Source organism: Ornithorhynchus anatinus, chromosome 5 (assembly GCF_004115215.2).
Source record: "Ornithorhynchus anatinus isolate Pmale09 chromosome 5, mOrnAna1.pri.v4, whole genome shotgun sequence".
Taxonomy (NCBI): domain Eukaryota; kingdom Metazoa; phylum Chordata; class Mammalia; order Monotremata; family Ornithorhynchidae; genus Ornithorhynchus; species Ornithorhynchus anatinus.
Window position 1 is genome coordinate 40,638,538 of NC_041732.1, and position 21,860 is coordinate 40,660,397.

The 21,860-nt window shown below is 42.2% G+C and overlaps 1 protein-coding gene across 15 annotated transcripts in view; it reads right to left on the reverse strand.

Annotated features, from left to right (window-relative positions):
• The window catches only part of SLC20A2 (solute carrier family 20 member 2), a 125,777-nt gene that overhangs the window by 85,194 nt on the left and 18,723 nt on the right, over positions 1 to 21,860 (reverse strand). Inside the window, exon 1 of one of the 15 annotated variants that reach the window (XM_007664580.4) lies at positions 6,030 to 6,232. The exons of 13 other annotated variants lie outside the window; for them this stretch is intronic. The gene's annotated coding sequence lies outside the window, so the exon portion shown is untranslated. Of the gene's footprint in view, positions 1 to 1,634; positions 1,814 to 6,029; positions 6,233 to 21,860 lie in introns of those variants that run through there. One more of the 15 variants, XM_007664590.3, reaches the window with a different exon arrangement.

Genomic DNA, 21,860 nt, shown 5'->3' on the forward strand with positions numbered 1-21,860 from the left:
AATTGACATGTTACCCAAGCAGAAGCAATTCAGATAATTTAGGTTTGGAGTAGTAGCTTTCAACTCGGGTTCTTAAGGCCTGTTTCTATGGAAACAGTTGCTACCTGAATGTATATAACTCAGGGCACTGTGCTCTAAACCCTTCCACTGGGACAAATGTGAAATTTACTACTCACTGCAGGGGCTTGCTGCCAACTTTCTCCTCCTACCCACGCTTCTGCCCAGAACTCTCTTTCCTCCCCTTCCCATCTGGCAGACCACCGTTCTCCTCATCTTCAAGGCCTTTCCGAAATCAGGAGACTCCCCTGATTACCATCTTATCTCTCCAGTCTTTTTGCTCCTCTACTGCCACTTGAGCTTTTCTACAATCAATCCAATCAGTCAGTGGCATTTTTACTGCGTGCTTACTGTGTGCGGAGCACCATACGAAGCCCTTACGAGAGTACAATACAATATAGTATGTAGACAAGAGAAGCAGTGTGGTCTAATGGATAGAGCTCAGGCCTGGAAGTCAATAGGACCTGGGTTCTAATCCTGGATCAGCCACTTGTCTGTTGTGTGACCTTGGGTGAGATCTTGGGTGAGTCATTTCACGAGGAGCAGCGTGGCTCAGTGGAAAGAGCCCGGGCTTTGGAGTCAGAGGTCATGAGTTCGAATCCCAGCTCTGCCACTTGTCAGCTGTGTGACTGTGGGCAAGTCACTTAACTTCTCTGTGCCTCAGTTACCTCATCTGTAAAATGGGGATTAAGAGTGTGAGCCCCACGTGGGACATCCTGATTCCCCTGTGTCTACCCTAGCGCTTAGAACAGTGCTTGGCACATAGTAAGCGCTTAACAAATACCAACATTATTATTATTACTTCTCCATGCTGCCTCAGTTACTTCATCTGTAAAACGGGGATTATGACTGTGAGCCCCATGTACAACAGGGAGTGTGTCCAACCTGATAAGCTTGTCTATCCCAGGGCTTAGTACAGGGCCAGGTACATAGTAAGCACCATTTAAAAAAAAAAAAAAAAAGATTCTTACCCCAGGGAGCTTACAAATTAGCACTTGGAAATCCACTAGCACCTATCTTTCTACTCTGTTGCTTCCCCCTATGTGTAATTTATTTTAGTGTCTGTCTCCCCAGATGGAAAGCTCCTTGAGGAGAGTTAAGGATCATGCTCAACTCTGCTGTATCCTCCCAAGCGCTCAATCAATACTATGGCTTGACTGAGTAGTCCCTCAGTTCCAAGACAGTGTTGCTGATAGTGAGACTGTATCCATGGGTGGATCATGGGCATGGCTGGAGAATCTCTTGCCTACAGGGTCAATGAAAATACAGTAGTGTGCCCTTTTTTTAATGGCAGTTAAGTGTTTACTACATGCCAGGCACTGTCTTAAGCATGGGGTAGAAACAAGATCATCAGGTTGGACACATATGGGGCTCAGAGAAGTGAAGTGACTTGCTCAAGGTCACCCAGCAGAGGGTGGAGCCGGGTCCCTTACCATTTGGTTGAGCGCTGCTTAGATACCAATGGTTAAGAGGGGAAAGGTATGTTTTACTGGCAGCAGGGCATGTGCTTGACTTGTTTTTTTCAGCAATGGGGAGGGTTTGTGCCAAGTCATCCCCTTTCTTTGGCTCCATCCTACCTTGCCCAGTTGTCTTTCAGGATCAATGCTGGATTTGGCCCGAGTGTCAGTGGGCTTAGAGTTCCACAGAGTCACCAATCTTCCACAAACCAGTAGGATGTTTCCTCACTTAAAGAGAGCTGGACACTACATCTTGGCCAGTTTCTGATCTGCCGCAGGTGCTTAGTGAAGGTCAAACAGCAATTACTGTTGAAGGTGCGTTAGAACAACTCAAACCTTTTTGTCTATCTAGGAGTAATGCAGTAAAGGACTGGAATGGAGAATGAGGTTTCAGGCTGATCTTTCCATCTCATCCAGATTCCTCCCTGCATTGCAGGATGGAGATGGCAGGCACCAATCCTCATGAAGATGCAACCTAATAAGAATAGTAATTGTAATATTTTTCATGTTCTTATGTGCCAAGCACTGTATTAAGAGCTGGGGAAGATACAAGATGATCAGTTGGATATAGGTCCTGTCCCACAGTCTAAGTAGGAGGGAGAACTGGAATTGAATCCCCATTTTACAGATGAGAAAATGGAGGCCCAGAGAAACTAAGTGACTTGCCCAAGGTCACACAGCAGACAAGTTACAGATCAGGATTAGAACCCAGGTCCTCTGACTCCAGGCCTGGGCTCTTTCCACAGGTCCACACTGCTTCTCTGAAGGCAATCTGCCTTCATTCTTATCTAATATTTAGCCAAATGTCTTTCTTTAATTTTTCCCCTTCCCCCTTTACCTTTCACCACCTTCTCACCCTCATGGATCTACCTGTTTACTTCTTCCCTCTGGTTTATGTGAAGGACCAGAATCTGTCTTCTGGAATTCAGCACAAGAGTTCCTTAGGAACTAAATCCTTCCTTTGTGCATTGTGTGTTGCAAGGTGGGTGTTTAATAAATGCGAAATAAGAGTTCCAGTATCTGGCAAATCATTCCAGGGGCAACTAAACTGTTTTTCCTAAAGGGCCGCTTCAGCGATCGGGCCCCTGGATAAAAAATGGATCAGGCTTAGATCCCTTGCCTTGCATTCCTTTCATTTTAAGGACAACTCTTAGCCCTTTCCAACCAAATGCCCCGTTTAACGAATAGAGGGGAGAAGGGGTCAGCTACTGAATGCACGCGGCTCAAGGGCCAATCAGAATGGCTCTTGGAGGTGGCGTCCAGGTGGCTATGCTGGAACTTGGGCTTTAAGAGGGCATGGATGAAAAAAGACAGAGTCCCACGTGGAATAGGAACTGTGTCTAACCTAATTCACTTGTAGCTACACCAGCGCTTAGAACGGTGTTAGACACATAGTAGGAGCCTGACAAAGACCTATTAATAAAAAAAAGGGGATTCATTCATTCATTCCATTGTATTTACTGAGTGCTTACTGTGTGCAGAGCACTGTACTAAGTGCTTGGGGGAGTACAACAGAGCTTGCGAACACACTTCCTGCCCACAAGAAGCTTACAGTAGAAAGGGGGCAAAAGACACAGTAAATTACAGATATGTACATAAGTGCTGTAAGGTTGAGGGTGGAGTGAATATCAAGTGCTTAAAGGGTACAATTCCAAGGGCAAGGATGCCACAGAAGGGAGAGGGAGGAGGGGAAACAAAGGCTTAGTCAGGGAAGGCCTCTTAGAAACTTTATCGGGGGGTGGGAGAGTGGTGGTTTGTCCTATGTGAAAGGGGAGAGAGTTCCTGGACAGAGGGAGAACTTGGGCAAGGGGTCATCAGTGAGCTAGAAGAGATAGAGTTACAGTGAGAGGGTTGGTGTTAGCAGAGTGGAGTGTGCAAACTGAGTTGTAGTAGAAAATCAGAGAGATAGATGAGGGATGGGGTGGGCAACCTTGACTGAGAGGAAGAGTACTCCCTGGACTTCTCAAATTGAACTCATTTTTGGAGCACTAGACATTAGGTGAGGCTCAGGTGCACTTAGACAACTCCCATAGGAGCAGGAGTCAAGAGCCAAGATAATAATAATGTTGGTATTTGTTAAGTGCTTACTATGTACAGAGCACTGTTCTAAGCGCTGGGGTACACACAGGGAATCAGGTTGTCCCATGTGGGGCTCACAGTCTTAATCCCCATTTTACAGATGAGGTAACTGAGGCACAGCGAAGTTAAATGACTTGCCCACAGTCACACACCTGACAAGTGGTGTAGCCAGGATTCGAACCCATGACCTCTGACTCCAAAGCCCGTGCTCTTTCCACTGAGCCACGCTGCTTCTCCAAGATGAGTGGATGGGTGTTGGGATCATTCGCCTCAATTACCAACACCCCCAAGATTTGTACCACAAAGTAAAGGCATCCCAGTCTAGTGCAAAGTGCACAGGAGTATAGAAGCCATGGTCTAGTCCTGGCTCTGTCATTGCTTTGCTGTGTGACTGTGGGCAGGTAACAACCTCTCTGGGCCTCCATTTCCTCATTGATAAAATGGAGCTAAACTATCCATTCTCCCACCCTTTTAGAGCGTGAGCCCTGTGCGTGACCGGGACTGTGTCCCATCTGATTATTTTGTATTTATGCCAGTGCTTAGCACAGTGAGCACTTAAATGCCATCACCATCCTCAAAGCAGAAGGAGAGCCCCATTGGTTACCCCAGGTAGAAGCCCCACAGTTTGAGGCTGCATAAGATGCGCTTATTAAAACAGTGCTACCAGGTGACAATTAATCACTTCAATTTCCAGCCACCCAGAAAAAGCAAGGTCTCTAGCAGGGTGAGCAGCAGTAATTCTGCTTTAGTCTGTAGCAGTAATCAAAAGAAAAAGGGTACAGGTTCAGGTAGTGCATGAGAAATTACCAGACTATCTTCTCAAAAATGAAAAATGTATTTTCATTCAACACCTCTATGACATGGTAGTCTTAGATATAGTTTATAGTCATGAACATTTGAGAACCTATCTTTTACTTTGGCAGACACTCAGTAGCAAGGCACATTCTAACTCTTCTTTTGAGAAATGAACCTCAAAAATTGGATATAAACCTAAACATCAGTGGAGAAACCTGCATTCTAAACTATATCTTCAATAATAAGGTTGGTTAGGTTTACTCATTTCTATTGTTGATTTTTACACAAAAAAGCATTCTATTAAGATTCTAATGGCATAATTCACACAGCAAAAAAGTAGAAACAAGGATGTATAGAGCCTGGATTTGAAACAGAAATTTAAAATTCCAAAGCAAAACCACAAAGGTCAAAATTCTAGAAGCCTTTTCTACAAAATAATCCACACTGTAAAATGTTCTTCCCTCTATCAAAAATAGTTAAATGTTTCTTCCTAAAAACAGTCCAATTAAGGTTCTCAGTTCTACTTTTCATCCTATTTTTGTTCATATTTCCACATTTTATCAATGAAAATAAATATCCCCTTGACAGCACCCCATTCTATTTATGGCACATCCAAAATCATTCACAAAACATTCAAAATTCAAGTATACAGTCCTTTAACCAAAAACTGCTCAAATTTGGCACAATATCCTCTCACTGCGGGCTTATACTGTCCCTCATTCCTTGTTTATGTGGGCCTCGGAAACACTGATATGCAATGAGTCCTTCTGGGCACTTACTGCATAAACTGTTGCATTAAGAGCAAAATCTTCAGGGTCTGGGTAATTCAAGAGGCTGTAGGCAAAGAAAATCCCTATATGGCTTGGAAGTCATATATTTCAGGAACTCAAACTGGTCCAAAAATATTGGCATTCCCTATTCAAACCTTTATTTTAATAATGAAGCCAAATTTAAAGAGCCATCACCTGAGCAACCATATAACAGCTGAACAGCAGTTAAGGTTATGGATTTATTCAAGGGCTTGGTTAACTAAGACAACTAACTATTAAACTGGCAGAAGATGCTTTAAGTTATTTTGCAATTCCCTTCTCTTCCCTGGTGAAAAGCATTCATCCTCCCACCCCAGCAAGCAACAAATTCCTATGAAGTTATTTTAAGCACTAAATTCCCCATTCTTTTAAACTGCCCATACATACACTATGCAAAATATTACACTTGCTATTCAATTCCTCCAGCACAATAACTCTGCAGTTAAGAATAAAAATCACAGTGATGAACTGAACTAGTTTGCGAGAGTCAGTGGTGCTATGAAAACCAAAAGCATATTGGCACAACATTTTCATTTCGGTACCTTCTTTTCAGAAATCAAATAAGAGACACAAACTTGAATAGTCAGTGGTGGCAGAACCTTTTTGCACTACAAAGCTGAAGCAACAAACATCTCCTCTGGAAGAACTTAGTTCAAGTGAGGATTAATTTTTTTTTAAAAAAGTAAAAGGCAAAAAACTTTCTGACTTCTGACACCACGTATGATTTTTTTCTCTAAAATCCCCACCATCCAGCACCACACTAGAAACTTCTCCGAGCAAAGTTAAGATGAAAAGAACAAAGAAAAGTTTTGAAAAAGTACCCGATACTTACAAGTTGTTTCAAAAGAAAACTGCTCCTCAACACTCCAGAGGAGCGCTCTCCTGATCATAAATAAAATCTGAGGTTTAAAATAGATCTCCTATCACATTAGGCACAGCAGCCACATTTCAGTCTACTAACTTCTCATGGGGTAAACATTTTTACAACTAGCAGAACAAACCCTGGCTAAAATTAACTGCAACCCAGGGCAGCAGGCAGGAACATGCTGATTTGCATCATGTGTGCAGAGATTTATTCACTAGGACAACATTGGTGTCCTCTTAATGGCAGATTCAGCTGAGGGGCGTGTACTGATGAACAATACAGAGCACCGTGATTATGCTAATTACTGAATCCAATCCAGCAGGACTAACTTTTTTTTCCTCTAAAGTTGTTTTTGCGAGTACTGACAAAGATAAAGACTTGCTCTCCTTTTACACAACAGGCATTCACTTGATTTTTCAAACACATTCAAACCAGGCCAACCTTTGGCCTGCACAGGCAAAAATGGCATAATAAGGTGATATGTCCCATGATTTACATTGAAATAATAGAGCCATATAATTAGCCGATTTTGGTGAACTTTCATTGTGATTTTGACTACCGTAAAACTGTATGTACATTTTTAATAACCACCTGAATTCTTGATCACAGTTTAGGAGCAGACTGACTCAGGTTACTCGTCATTGGGTTTATTCTTCTGCAACCCCAAGGAGGTGCCTCAAAGGCACATGATTCACCAATAAATTACAAATGGAAATATTTAAAGTATTTGGAAAACGCTTCAACAAGTCATCAGTTTTGTCTGTCTTGATTTGGAGGGTGTGTTTATTCGCAGAGGGGGAAAATATTTGATAAGTCGCTCAACCCTCAAGTTAAGGTTTCCCAAGGCCCTTGTCTGGAAGTTAGGGTGGCAGGTTGAGGAGAAAATGTGAAATAAAGGTAAATGCCACTCAAAGAAGCCAAATTATCTTAACAAATCTCCAGTATTTCTGATCAAGGACACTAAACTGCTGCTTAATACCACCTGAAAACTGGTCAGGATTTTGCTTTTGGAGGCCAAGTTCTCGTAAGATAAATGATTTTGGTCTTTAATAATAATTTTCAGCAGAAGACTTCAAAGTTTTTTCAAAATATCAGTTGAATCACCAAATACCTCTGTGAAGTATCCCATTTTTTACAAGATGGCTAAACAGGCGAGGGGAGATTAAAATGACTTGTCCAAGGTCACACAGTGAATGGGTGGTTGACTGTTCATAGAACTGAATCATCCTGGTCCTGCCTCTCCTGGTACTTCCACCAAATTTAAAAGTGACGTTACAAAACCTGAAGGGTCTCCTTGCTGCTGTCACTTCGGTTCAACTAGGAGGATTGTGGAAATGGTCATTCAGCTGAAGACTTAGAACCGCAGACCCTCTAAGTTAGAAAGAGCCCAGAATACGCTTCCTCTAACCCACCATTTGCCGTGCTTCTCCATGCCCAGGCTCCAGACCGCTGGTATGAGTTGGTGACTTTCCAGCTGTGTCCTGCCAATCTTTGGGGCTGTTTTTTTTTTTATTTTATACCCATCCAGGCAAGCAATGTGAACCCTTTCATTCCAAACCCAATCAAATACAAGAGGAGCCATTTATGAATCTCCCTTCTGACACTATTTCCTCAAGGCTGTGATAAAGGGGTTGGCTGATGAACAATCCACTCCTTGGGTCTTCTGGGTGCTTTGAAACAAAAAAGGTTGGGAGGTACCTTGCATCTTTTTAGTGGTGGTTCTCAAACTCTTCACCCTGTAGCTTTCCTCTAGCCGGAGATGAGATGTTTAGGATTGGATGGGATATAAGGTCATCTATCAATCAGTAACATTTATTGAGAACTTACTGTGTGCAGAGTACTGTACTAAGTGCCTGGGAGAATACAACAGAATTGGAAGACACGTTACTGTTCAGCAGAAGCTTACAGTCTTAGAAGGGCCCTGAACTTTGCAAACTTTGCTGATGGATATAAACTTATTTAATACAAAGATGTATATACATATGAAATGTATATCATTTATATAGTCTAAAGCGAAACTGTCCATTTTCTAAGATGACATGCCTTCATGAGTCACTCTCTTCCTCAATGTTGCATGAAAAGATAGTAGTTCCACGCTGTACTGATGTGCCTGCCCCAAAACAGACCCTTTTCTGATTTCTCTTAGTATCCCAGCCATCATGAATCCTCCACTCAAGAAGACCAGCCCTCTCTTAATTGCTGTTCACCAGTCTGGTCTGTCTGCTGCAGTGGTCTCCAATTCCCCTAAAAACAATTAGGATAATAGAGAAATGGAAGAGCATTCCTAATAGTGGTGAGGGAAGAGCCCCAGTGTAAACACTAACCCAACGGTCACAGCTCTAGTCTCCATAAACAAGGTCCAGTCTCCATAAACCACTCAAAATTTCCCAAGAGATGGCAACCCTCATTAAAAAAAAAAAATGACCTAAAGGGGCATTTCGTTATAATGAGTGGTGTGGGCACTGCTCCCCTCAGCCCATTCCACCAGCACTTGAATAAAAGCCAACCACTGACATTCCCAAGGGGAAGGAAGATGATGGGAGATACTATGGGAAAGAGGAAAAGTAGGGAAGCAGAGGGACTTGGATGGCTTGGAGCAGGAGAAAAAGGAGAGGAAGGGAAAAAAATACTAATTGTATTTGTTAAGAGCCTATTATATGCCAAGCACTGATCTAAACACTGGAGTAGATACAAGGTAATCAGGTGGGACACAGTCTCTGTCCCACATGGGGCTCATAGTCTTAATCCCCATTTTACAGATGAGGTAACTGAGGCACAGAAAAGTTAAGTTACTTGCCCAAGGTCACACAGCAGACAAGTGGCGGAGGCGGAATTAGAACTCACATCCTCTGTCTCCAAGGCCGTGCCCTTGCCACTAGGCCATGCTGGGCAGTTAAGAAAATACCCATTTGATCACTAAATTTACCAACCACCACTTATCTGCTTACTGGAACGAATGGCTATTTTTCCTCTAGTTTATCTAGTTGGATTTTGTTGTCCCAAATTTCACATATCCCTACCGCTCCCCTCCTCCAATTGTTGGTTGTGTTTTTTCTAGGTTTAAACTTTGGAAGCAAACCCGTTCTTTTCGGGTATTTTTCTCAGACTCTTGAAAATACCACAGAACTACAAGGGGCCTCAGGGATTTCCACTCTTGTGCCTTGAAACAAGATTGCCCTCTAACTATCCCAGACAAATGAGAATCTCTCCTTAAGTTTTTGCAGAAAAGGGAGCTTTATATTTTGGTCCTGATTTAAATTCATCTCTATCAAGGCAATCATCATAATCCCCATATGGCCACATCCTCGGGAACACTTAGTTTTTAAAAGATTGTATATCTACCACTTTATCTCTTTTATTGTACTTCAAAATAGCAATAATAGCATTAATGCCATAGAGTGGATAAACAAACAAAGAATGTCCCCATTTTTGAAAACAAAAGTGCATTTAGATTTTAGTGGCTTGAATTCACCCCCTGTATTTGCTGAAGAAACAGTTCCCCAGTTTTCTCCATTTCAGGCCTGATCAAATTCCTAGGTTTGTCATAAGGAGCCAATAAAGGTCAGGTCTGTCGCAACCTACTTAGTTTAGAGCCCAGTCTGGTCCAGAATTCTGCCCTCACCCCTCCCTCCAGTGGAAGGGGGGTGGGAGGGAGAGACTAACAGTCTTTGCCCACCCAAGTGGCTCCTGGGGGAGAAGTTATCCTAACCCGTGAACATGGGGACAGCTGGGCTGGTTCTAAACCTAATATGGGAGTCTGGGCTCAGGATGCCAAACAGAGAACCAAGGAAGGAGTGGGAAGAGAAGGATCCAAAACGAGTCAATCTAATGGGCTAACTTCAGTCATCTGACTACCCTGACGCAGTGGAAAAATCCACCACTTCCCATTCCATATGCCATCCTGTGGAAGTCTGTTCTGACCCTGGAAAAGAGAGCATTCCATTGAGGGGACTCCAGACAGCTCCTCCTCCAAGCTGCAGAGCAACTATATTCTCCACTGCCAGGTCCTTATTCAGAGGCACCACCTGACTCAGGCTTGCACTCTGTCCTTTTTAACCACCATCCTCACCTCGTCAACCCCTCTGACTCTGACACTGCACCCTGATACAGGTGTCCACTCAGTTACCACCCAAAACTGGCCCCATCTGTCTCCATGGGGCCTCGGGTCTCGTGCGCTGATCTGGTTCAACGCACAGGCCCGTCCTGGGACGTGCCGTGTTATAGGAAGGCGGGCTGGATTCTTTGAACCAGAGAGGTGGTCACGACTGCCAGTGAGGGAAGCAATTGTGGTGCCACTGAGCATGACTTTACATGTATGCAAAGTCATGATGTGACCAGTGGGGCTGTAAATCCCAGCAGTTTACAGAGACGACAACCCAGACATGGCTCCAGTGTCCTCCAGGAGTGAGACTCGTCCACAATCACGCCCCATGCTCCTGTGCTGACCTGGAGCTGGCCCGGGGTTTTCCATCTACGCCACAGACTGCAAAAGGGAACAGGCCTACCAGGGAAATCGATGAGAAATCCCAAACCCAGTTGAGGACCCCCAGAAATTAAACTGCATGCCGTAACCTAATCTTCTCACTCTGTCCAGCTCCTGATAAAGCAACATAATCTACAGGGATTCCGTTTAAGCCTTAACTCCAGATCTAGATTCATTCATTTGATCATAGTTAATTGTGTGCAGAGTGTGTTACTGTGTGCAGAGCACTATACTAAGAGCTTGGGAGAATACAATATAACAACAGACACGTTCCCTGCCCACAAGGAGCTTACGGCTGGATTAAGCATCCCAGTGTTTACGATACCCACGCCCCCCACCAACTAATTGCACTTTACAGAAAACGTCATGCGCTTGTTTTCTCCCTCAAGATTCTGTGCTTCTTCCTGGCCTGGATCAAAACACTGACTACATGTTGTGTTAACGCATCTAGAGGTTTGGGAGAACACGACGCTTCACCTGGGTATTGTCTCACTTGGTTTCTAATACCTGCTGCACTCTAATGTGTTCTAGTTTAATGAGATGGTTCATATCAGATTTAAGAGAGGGTGACAGTGCATCTTTTTTTTGCAGCATTTATATTTACTACAATGAAATAACTCCCTTCTTCAGGGGAATCACTGAATCTTACCAACTTGCACTAAAATTCCATTTTAAAAGGAAGTTTAAATGATTTTCCTCAGATAGCGAAAAGATTTATAGAAAGGCCTGACACTCCTGATCCCTCATTCCTGCTCTATTCGGAGGTTCCTATCATATTTTCCAGCCTCGAAACTCCTGCGTTTTACAAAATACATTGATAAACTTTCCTATCGGTCACATCTTGAGCCGCTCTTCCTTACCCTCGACAACTACAGACAATCTATTCCCCCCACCACAAACACCAGCTCCTGTTGTTTTTTTCCTCAAAGTAAAACCTTTTCCAAGTCAATCAACAGCAATTAATGCGGAATGCCCGCAACATGATAGGCACCACTTGGAATGCATAGAAAGAATATGCATAATACATCTAATAACCTAATCTAAAAATAAACAGAGTGACCAATTTAAAATTTAGTATAATAATGCTCTTAATCATTTTAGAAAAAAATGGAAATATCAAATATTGAAGTCCTTTTATTTCCACAAAAATATTTCACACATCATCTTGAACTAGGGAATTTAGCCCTGAAGTTTAGGCAAGGCAAAAATTCATAAGCACTTGCATTTATCTAGTGCCTAAACCTTAACTTAAATGATCACAATCCTGAGGAGACAAATATTTAGTATTCCTGGCTTGATGAGCTTGAGTTGGAAGATCCATAACTTTGGTTTCTACCCTTCATAAGCACCACGGCATAGTGGATAAAGCCCAGTCCTGGGAGTCAGATGGTCACAGCTTCTAATCCTGACTCCGCCACTTGCCTGCTATGTGGCCTTGGGCACCCCTCTGCGCCTCAGTTACCTCATCTGTAAAATGGGGATTGAGACCGGAGGCCCCAGGTGGTAGAAGGACTCCGTCCAACACGATTTCTTGCATCCACCCCTGCGGCTAGTAAGTACTTCATAAATACCGTTATTATCATTACTGTCACCTTCAGCGGTGTGTTTACAGAGATGTGATTACTGTACTACATTTTTCAGGTTACCAGACTCCAAAAAATCCGCAGAAATAAGAAAGAAATGGCAAACGAGGGAGTTTCCATGGAATAGGGCCTTGGCTTGAGAGGAAGGCTGCAGTACCCAATCGTCGCCGCGAGGGGGCGGCCCACAGCTTCGACTGCCTCTTTCCCAGCTCAAAGAAAGAAGTCATTACCACAGTCTCATTAAAGAAGAGGAAGCTCATTGTTCATTGTGACACAAACAAGCCACAACCACAAAGATAAAGGCACCATCCTCCGAGGCCTTCAATAACCCTAATCTCCCATGTCATCACACGATTTCGGGGAATGCCAACGAGATCAACTGCTTTAAAGAACTAGCTCACGGTAAGGGAATTAAACAGAGAAGAGATGCACCTAATTCATTGAGTTTGGTCTGTGAAAATAACTGGCAGATAATCATTGTGGGTTTCGATCATTTCCAAAAAAAAGTTAACAATCACTCCTCTTTTTGCCAGCTCTTCCACTCCACTTCTACTGAAATATATACCAGGTGAGACCTTGTCCGATTTAAATCTTAGATTCTTTTCTTTGCTTCAGTGGTTTGGGAGTGTGGATGTGATGGGAAACCAAAGGAAACCATCTAAATTCCATCCTTTTCTCTTGTTTTCAGCAAGGAAATCTTATTCAGAGGGTTAATACTGTTGATGGATTGAAATCAGCAATTGCTCAATCCATCAACAGCATGAACTGATCATCTACTGTGTACAGAACACTGCACTGAGTTGTGACTGGGCAAGTCATTTCACTTCTCTGTGCCTCAGTTCCCTCATCTGTAAAATGGGGATTAAGACTGTGAGCCTCATGTGGGACCACCTGATTACCCTGTATCTACCCCAGCGCTTAGAACAGTGCTCTGCATGTAGTAAGCACTTAACAAATACCAACATTATTATTATTACTTATTACACTCTAAGCCTACGGCACTAAGCGTTGTATTAAGCCCCATCCTTCCTCTAGTCTGTAAGCTCCTTGAGAGTAGAAATCGTGTCTATCAACTCTCCCTGGTGCTTAGTACAGTGCTCTGCATAAAGGAAGCACTCAATAAACACCACTGACCTATGAGAATACAACAGAATTTGGAGACATGATCTTTAATTCAAGGATTTTAAAATCCAGAGGGGGAAACCGATAATATAATTCCAGATATGAAAAAGTAAGAGAGCGTAATATATATGCAATGGCTTGGGGGATGAATATCCAAGTGGTTAGCTGGCAAAGTGCTGAAGAAGTAATTGGAGGTGGGAGAGTTTAGAGTGGGCAAATGAGAGACAAAATCAGAGAAGGCCTCCTGGAGATGTGTTTTCAAAGGGTCTTTGAAGCTAGGGAAGGCAGTATCCTGCCAAGCACTTAGTATAGAGCTCTGCACACACTAAGCGCTCAATAAATACCACTGATGAAAGGAGGAGGGGGTTTCAGGCAGGGGGGAGAGGGTGACAAAGAGGTCAGTGGCAGGAGAGGAGAGAATGAACCTCAGTGAAGTGGTAGACTTGAAAGGAATCAAGTGTGCTCATACACCAGTTTTCTGTCAGAGGTATGATTGCTTTTTTATAGTCCAAACGTTTGTTTCTTTTTTCAGCTTCCTTCCCCCTCTTTTCACAGCTTCCTGGCCCTCTCCTCCCTTTCTTCCCTCTCTTTTTAAACAGCTACAAGAACTATAAAGAGATAAAAGTGGTCATCAAATGAAGAATAAACAATCAATAGCCAAAACAATCTCCCTGGTTTAATGAATCCTCAACCTTCCTAATTCCTTTAAATTCATTAACTGAGAAGTCACTGATGGAAAAGGAAGAACAAGTCATTATACTTCTGAATGGGTTACCCAATTTGGGGGCACAAGTCACAAAAGCAATCTGCCACCCAAAAAACAACTGGAAGTTAGATAGCTGCAAGAATTCTTGGATGTATATATAGTATATATGAATATAGCTGTCCTCATTTTAGAAGGTGAAGCCAACAAGATCTTCTCCATGTGTTTCTGAAAAGATTGCCAGACTGTCTGCATTTATAAATGGCTGCAAATGGATGTGTCCTATATAGGGCCTGTTTCTGTTTTCAAGTCTGCCTCTAGGGAATCTCAATTTTCACCCCTTAACCCATCAATCAAAAGTATTTACTGAGTCTACTGTGTTTAGAACAATTAATCCACTGTCCTTATTGAGAGTCTACCATGTGCAGAGCACTGTACTAAGTGCTTGGGAGAGTACAATGTAAGAGTTGGTAGGTATGTTCCCTGCTCACAAACTTAGAGTCTCCAAGGGAAGACAGATATTCATATATATAAATTTTGGCTATATATATAAGTGCCGTGGGGCTGAGGGAGGGATGAATGGGGGGGACGGACATCCTAGAGCAAGAGTGATGCAGAAGGGAATGAGAAAAGAGGAGATGAGGGTTTAGTTGGGGAAGCCCTCTTCGGGGAGATGTGCTTTTGATAAAGGCTTTGAGAGTGAACATCTGTCAGATATACAGAGGGAGGGAATTCCAATCCAGAGGCAGGACGTGGGCGAGGAGCTGGCGGCAAGAGAGAGGAAATCAAGGTACAGTGAGTTGGGGTGTAGTAGGAAAGTAGGTAAGTTAAGAAGAGGAAAGATGATTGAGTGCATTAAAGCCAATGACAAGGAGTTTCTATTTGATGCAGAGGTGGTTGGGCAGCCACTGGAGGGTCCTGAGGAGTGGGGAAAACATGGAATAAATGGTTTTGTGGAAAAATGTTCTGGAAAGCAGAGTGCAGCATGGATTCAAGTGGGGAGAGACAGAAAGCAGGAAGGTCAGCAAAGAGGGTGATGCAGGAATCAAGTGAGCTAAATGCTGGGATTAATGTGGTAGCAGTTTGGATGGAGTGGAAAGGGTAGATTTTAGTAATGTTGTGAAGGATGATGAACTTACAGGATTTAGTGAAAGACGGAATATGTGTGGGGAGAGGGATGGAGAGAGAAGCGGAGGGAGGAGAGAGAGTTTGTGTGTGTGTGTGTGTGTTTGTTGAGACTAACACCAAGATTATGGATTTGTGAGACAGGGAGGATGGTGATTCTGTCTACAGTAATGGGAAGGTTGGAGAGGGGAAGCAGGGTTTCGGTGGGAAGATGAGGATTTGAGGTGTAGGTGGGGCATCCAAGTAAAGATATTCTGAAGTTAGAAGAAAATACAAGACTTCAGAGAGGGAGAGAGATCAGGGCTGAAGGTGTAGATGTGGGAATCATCAGCATGGAGATGATAACCGAAGCGATGGGAGCAAATGAATTTTCAGAGCACTGTAATAATTTAGTTAGTAGACCTGATCCTTTCTCTCAGGTAGCTTACAATCGATTCATCTCACCTTGTCATTCGGGTTGAGTATGGTTGATTGTCAGTTACACCATCTTAGAAGCTGAAAATGCCTTCCCTAATAGATCCTCACTGTCAAAAAGGAAGTTCAGTGTCACAACAGTGTTGTAGGTTTTCAACTTGGTATGGAGTTTAATGTGCCTTGATGGCCACATTGTTTTGTAGTCTGCCAAAGAGCCATGCTGGTTTTTCTGTTCTATTTTCTATCTCCTTAACTGTGTACCATTGGATAACATATGGCCTAAGTAGAAGAATTACAAAGCCTTCACAAGTGTAACATTTGTTTAGCCCCTTATCCAACCTCTGGGGCTTTTGATTTAGTTAAATCCTTTTCAAATACACTTATGGCAAACCTTTATGTCCTCTAGTGTGACACTGGAGGCTCAAAAAATACTGCTGATTGGGTGACATTTTCTAGAATGAGCAGTGAATTAAACTCACCATCAGCCTACTTGTCACAGAAGCTAGAGTATAACAGCTACACTTCCAAATCACCCTGATTTTAGACAGTGAGCCTTTCTAGCAGTTACTAGAAATCTAAGAGTGGTAGGATAAGGATAATGAACAGAATCCTTCACCCTTTGAAGGGTTTCGGGAATGCCGCCCAATGAAAAATCAGGAACCAGAAAGCAAACATGGAATTGTCACATTTACAACCCATCAAATGATGCTACCAATTGTAAAGAATCCAGAAAATGCACCAAAGTTTTTTTGTTTGTTTGTTTTTAACAACCAGAGTCTGGCGTCACTGACAAAACACTTAAGAATGAATTACGTGGACTCCAGGATCAAAGGCTTTAAACTACACTGTTCAAGATTCCTCAGGAGCCTTATTATGTCGACATGCTAGAATTCTACTCAAGCAACAACTATACTATCACCTAAAATCCTCAAGCCATCCCCTTGTCACATTCGCCTGGTTTTGCTCTTCCAGGACCAGATTTCTATAGATTACCCAGCCGTAAAAGACTATTTAGCTGTAAAACAGGGCAAGGTCATAGAAATTGGAAAAACCACCTTTTTGAAGCTTGGGAAAAATCTTCCACACAAAAATCCCACACTTTTGTCCTTAGACAGAAAGCTTCTTTAACCATCATTTTAGGAATGAAACTCAATTTTTCAATCATCCTCCGGGCAGACCAGATTCTTAATCATCTTTTATAAGAGAAATGACATTTTGGAGAAGCAGCCATGTAAAAGGCTCTCTTGTGGGCTACCTGTTATGGCACAGGGACCAACTCCTTGATGATTGCCTGGGCACTGACATTCTGCACAATATAGCTGAACTTTCATCCAGATTGGTCATGGATATGATTTCAGCATTCCTTTGTCTGAGGATTTGGTTTCTGTCATAATAGAGTATGCGAAGGCAGTATCCACTTTCCCTTACATCATACCAAATACCATCATTATTATTACACATGACCTATTCTTTTTTATTAGAAGGATGAATATAGAATCACAGCAGTTGAAAATGTCAAAATTATACATATGCAGTTCTGTCAGCATCAACATTAATAGTATTTATTGGGCACTTACTGTGTGCAGAGCACTGAACTAAGTGCTTGGGAGAGTACAATAGAATTGACAGACACATTACCCAAAATTAGCTTATAGTCTAGAGGACGAGTTTACAGTCTAGAGGATAAGCTAACAGTCTACAGGACAAGCTTACAGGTTTTCACATACAACTTGGATTCAACACAATGGGAAAATTCAGAAACAATTTTGCACATTAGTTTGTTTTGCTTAAATACAATCCACAAATAATAGCGATAAAAGTAATAGTTGTGCTATTTTTCAGTACTGTACTAACTACTGGGGTAGATACAAGTTAACCAGTTGAGGCACAGTACCTATCCCACATGACAATTACAGTCTAAATTGGAGGAAGAGGAGGTATTCAGTCTGTTTTACAGATGAGAAAACTGAAATAGAGAAGTGAAGTGACCTATCCAATCCCCCAGAAGACAAGCAAAGGAGCTGGAATTAGAACCCAGGTATTTAGAATCTCAGGCCTGGGTTCTTCATTAGAGGCCTCACCGCTTGATGCAGGGAGAAAGTTATGCGCCTGGTGACAGTTAAGATTGGGTGCTGCTACGTTTCTCTGACTTTGTCTTAGTTCTATGGAACACTAAGTACTGTGTGCTTCATTTTGTATTTGCAAATTTAAGATATTTAATACAGTAAAATAGCAATGAATGGCAAGGGTTGTAAATCATTCTGCTAATGGTGGTCCCAATCAATTAACTGAATTTAGTGAATGTTTATTGTGTGCAGAGCACTGTATTTATCACTTGGGAGAGTACAATATGAGATTCCTGCCCACAGAGAGCTCACAATTTAGAGGGGGACATGGTAGACATGCTCCTTGACAACAACAGCTTACAGTCACAGTAAATAGGGCCACGCAGAAAAATGGCAATCATGATGGTATTTTTGAACCATCTTCCCTAATCCATTAATTTCTACGGAATCAATAGTTATTCTAACACAATTTTCCCATAACACCAAGGTTTTTCAAGAACCCAACCTACCCACTATAGGAGAACTCTCTGTATTGGTGTTTACTTTTTTTGGTTTGGGGTTTTTTTAAAATGATATTTGTTAAGCACTTCCTATTTGCCAGGCACTGCACTCAGCGCTGAGGTAGGTACAGGATAATCATGTTGAACACAGTTCATGTCCTGCATGGGGCTCTCACTCTTAGCCCCCATCTTACAGGTGAGGGAACTCAGGCACAGAGAAGTTAAATTACTTACCCAAAGTCACATAGGAGACAAGTGTGTGTGAGAAGGAGACAAGTGTGTGTGAGAAGCAGCGTCGCTAAGTGGAAAGAGCACAGGCTTGGAGGTCAGAGGACGTGGGTTCTAATACCAGCTCCACAACCTGTTTGCTACATGACTTTGGGCAAGTCACTTAACTTCTCTGTGCCTCAGTTACCCCATCAGTAAAATGGAGATTAAGACTGTGAGCCCCACGTGGGACATCCTGATTACCTTGTATCTACCCCAGCACTTGGAACAGTGCTTGGCACATAGTAAGCACTTAATACTATTATTATTACTTATTACCATTAAGTGGAGGAGCAGGGATTAGAATCCAAGTCCTTCTGATTCCCAGGCCCCATGCTCTACCCACTAGGCCACAGTGTTTCTCAGTTGTTGGTGACTAGATTTACTGGTTAGTGCATATAGCTTCACTAACACCTGACTGGAAGGAAAGAGTGGTTCTTAGGGGTGAATTCAATGGGAGAGGTAAAAAGGAATAAAAAAACAGAAGAGACAAAGGAACAGTGGTGGAGATCCTTTTTGCAGAGTCAATCGTTCTTAGATGTGGCTCTCTGAAAAGAATTAGAACCTGTACCTGGTCCTGCTCTTCTAGTAGAACCACCAAATTGCTATGGGACTCATCCTTCAACTGTCTGGGCACCGCCACTTGTCTGCTGTGTGACCTTGGGCAAGTCATTTAATCATTGTAGGCAGGAAATGTTTCTGTTTATTATTTTGTACTCTCCCAAGCACGAGTACAGTGTTCTGCACACAGTAAGTGCTCAATAAATACAATTGAATGAATGAATGAATAGTTCAATGAATTATTCAATGAATAATGTCTTAACTTCTCTGGGCCTTGGTTACCTCATCTGTAAAATGGAGATTAATACTGTGAGCTCCATATGAGACATGGATTGGGTCCAACCTGATTAGTCTGTATCTATCCCAGCGCTCAGTACGGTACCTGGCACACAGTACGTGCTTAACAAATACCCTTTTTAAAAAACTGCACTAAATGAAGCATAGCAAGATGTAAGTGAAATATTGGTTTCACACATGAAGATTACAGCATTGCAAAATCCTGAGGAAAAGGCATAGGGGGTGTGGCAATTCCTTCTTGTCTCTTCCACCCCTTTTTTTCCATCCTTTGGTATCTCTAGAAAGTACCACTCCTATACCAGAAGAAGGGCATTCTGAACACTTGCCCAGCCAAAAGGATGAACCCAAGCCAGAGTATGTTTGTGAGGTGACTTCTTTGGGCAACTCAGGGGACATATTTCTAAAGTTGCAATTTATAAATTTCAATAATCCTTGGATCTGGGCCCAGGATTCTAAATCATATTTGTCTACAAAAGCCTAAATGCATTCCCTTTGGACTCTGGCCCAGATGAACCCTTGGGACTCACAAGGCAGAGTATGTGTGTAGAAAAATATAAATAGAGGAATTGGCACACCTTCCAATTTTCCATGGGTGTTATTTTATGAACTGATTTAGCTCCTCCCAGTTAATGTTTCTAGTGTCAAACATTATGATTCCTAGTATTTTCTGTTTAGTCTTGCTTCCTAAACAGTAAATCCAACACCAAATCCATGTTTACACTGTTTCTACACTGAGGTAAAAATATATGAAGTTAAGCAGGTCAACTAAAGTTCCCAAAGACAATTTGTTCACAGCTATAATTACCACATTTTTACTATCCATTTAAGACCCTCTTCCTGCCTTTAAAAAACTTGTGCATTTGACATAGTCCAGTTAGCCTTAAAGAAACATCAGCCAATTTTGCACAGAACAAAGCTTATTGGGTTTTTCATATCCCATCCCGTGAGTTTCATAGAATTGCTATAGTTGTAGGGATAATATATTTATCTGGGATAATTAGTATTGTAGCATAAATTGGTACTGAACATTTGCTATGACTTTTGTCCTGTAGATTAGGTCTGTGGTTGCTTCAACAGGTAAGTTGAAATAGATTCCCCATAATTCTGCCCATTTATGGTACTGTACCCTGTAGTCTTAGGTTTGTTTTTTTTTTTAAAAAGGCTCAACTGTATTTCAGGGATTGCTGGGTGGTTTATATATATATATATCCTTTTTGGCCATATTTTTCCACATTTGTTCCCCGCTGCTGCTTTATGCCAACCAACAAGAGTTCAAAACAGTTTCCACTGTTCCCAGCTTCTCAACTGCCTTGATAAACTAATATTTACAAAATACTGTTGTAATGAAAACAAACATGTCTTTTTCCCCCAGTCCAATTAACACCTTTGAGAAGTAATGATGAGTATTCCATGACATAAAAAAACTTTAAAGAAAATCACAAATAGGGGGTCCTTTCCCAAACCCTTGAGTGGGCTATGTGTAGTGATAATACTTTGATATAGTTCTGCCCTTTGAGTTTACACTATAAATTAAACCACACACACAAAAAAATAATGGACAGTTCGAATTTAGGGATGCCTATAGGAAGCAACCCCTTTGTACAATAAGTCAGGGAAGAGCCAATTTAATTATATCTTCAGAGTGATAATGATTTGCAAGGGACTGTCTAAAAACATGAGCTTTGAGGAAGCATCTCAACAAGGAGATGGCTAACTGAAGGTACAGGATGGGACTATTCCAAATATTAGTTTGGAGGGGACACATCTGTCAACCTGTGGTGCTTACTGAATATTTTTATTATTATAATAAATAATTGTGGCATTTGTTAAGTGCTTACTATGTGCCAGGCACTGAATTAAGCACTAGGGAGGATATAAGCAAATCAGGTTGGACCCAATGGATATAAGCAAATCAGGTTGGTTCCACATGGGGCTCTTAGTCTTAATCCCCATTTTACAGATGAAGTAACTGAGGCTCAGAGAAGTGAAGTGACTTGCCGGAGGTCATTCAGCAGAAAAGTGGCAGAGCAGGATTAGAACCCAAGTCCTTCTAATTCCCAGGCCTGCCCTTCTAACTCCCAGTCCTGTAGTCTATTCACTAGGCCATGCTGCTTGGCCAACTGAGTGCATCTCAAACTTAACACATCATTATGCTCAAACCCTGTTCGTCTCCTGACTTTCCTATCACTGTAAACAACACCCCATCCTTCCTGTCTCACAGGCTCTTAACCCTGATATTAACCTTTATTCCTCTCTCATTCAACCCACATCTTCAATCTATCACTAAATCCTGTCAGTTAATCTCCCAACAAAGCTAAAATCCATCCTTTCCTCTCCAAATCATGATAATCCAAGCATTTATCCTATCCCACCTTGATTACTGTGTCAGCCTCCTTGCTGACCTCCCTGCCTCCTGTCTCTCCACTCCAGTCCATACTTCACTCATTGCCCAGATCATTTTGCTAAAAAGACATTCAGCCCATCTTTCCACACTCCTCAAGAACCTCCAGTGGTTGCCCACCCACCTCAGCATCAAACACACACTCCTTACCATGGACTTAAAAGCACTAAATCACTTTACCCTGTCCTACCTCACCTCGGTACTCTCCTACTACAACCTAACCCACACAGTCTGCTCCTCTAATGCCAACCTACTCACTGTACCTCTATCTCATGT